Below are 875 nucleotides of genomic sequence, written 5' to 3'. Positions count from 1 at the left end.
ACACACACACACACACACACACACACACACACACACACACACACACAGAGTCAGATACACACTTCTTAGGGAAGGGTAGAGCTCTCCTTTTTTCACATTTGAAGATTGGGGTGGTAACAGGACCCTACATGAGTTTGACAATTCTTTCAGAATTTGGGAAGGACAACTGGACTGGCATCTGATTTTTGCCAAGCAAGAGAGTGAGCAGAGGGACTGCCAAGCAGAGTGCAGAGTGAAAAGGAGGTTCTATTTCAGGTTTGCCTGTGCTTACAGGATGGATTTGAACAAAGTATGCACCAGTATTGACGGTGGACCACATATAGGCCGGCCCAGGGAGAGAGCCAGCCCAGAGCTATTTTGACTTCTTCCCAATAAGACTACCTAGATGAACCACAGGGCTCCAAATGAGAAGATCTACATGGAATAGACGACGGAAGAATCAAAGACAGAAGTATTTGTCAAAGAAATAGAAGATATCAAGATCAATTGGGTTGTAGTAGGAGAATCTTAGTAGGAAAGTTTTCACAACCCCATGAAAGGCACATATGATAGAAAGGTCAGTTTTTCTGACACATCCATAAAGCCAAAAAACATATTCCAATAATACCAAACCAGAACTTTCTGTTTCCATTCTCTCTGTGCACAAACCCAAATATCCTTTAAGAATTACTAGCAAGGGGCACCTGGGTGGCTCAGTTGGTTGGGCGACTGCCTTCGGTTCAGGTCATGATCCTGGAGTCCCGGGATCGAGTCCCGCATCAGGGTCCCTGCTCAGCGGGGAGTCTACTTCTCCCTCTGACCCTTCCCCCCATCGTGCTCGCTCTCTCTCTCTCTCTCTCTCTCAAATAAATAAATAAATAAATAAATAAATAAAT

Source organism: Callorhinus ursinus, unplaced genomic scaffold (assembly GCF_003265705.2).
Source record: "Callorhinus ursinus isolate GAN/ISIS: 27379988/994484 unplaced genomic scaffold, GSC_fseal_2.0 scaffold1, whole genome shotgun sequence".
Classification (NCBI taxonomy): domain Eukaryota; kingdom Metazoa; phylum Chordata; class Mammalia; order Carnivora; family Otariidae; genus Callorhinus; species Callorhinus ursinus.
The sequence above is the reverse complement of the archived record's forward strand: the minus strand, read 5'-3'. Positions refer to the sequence as shown.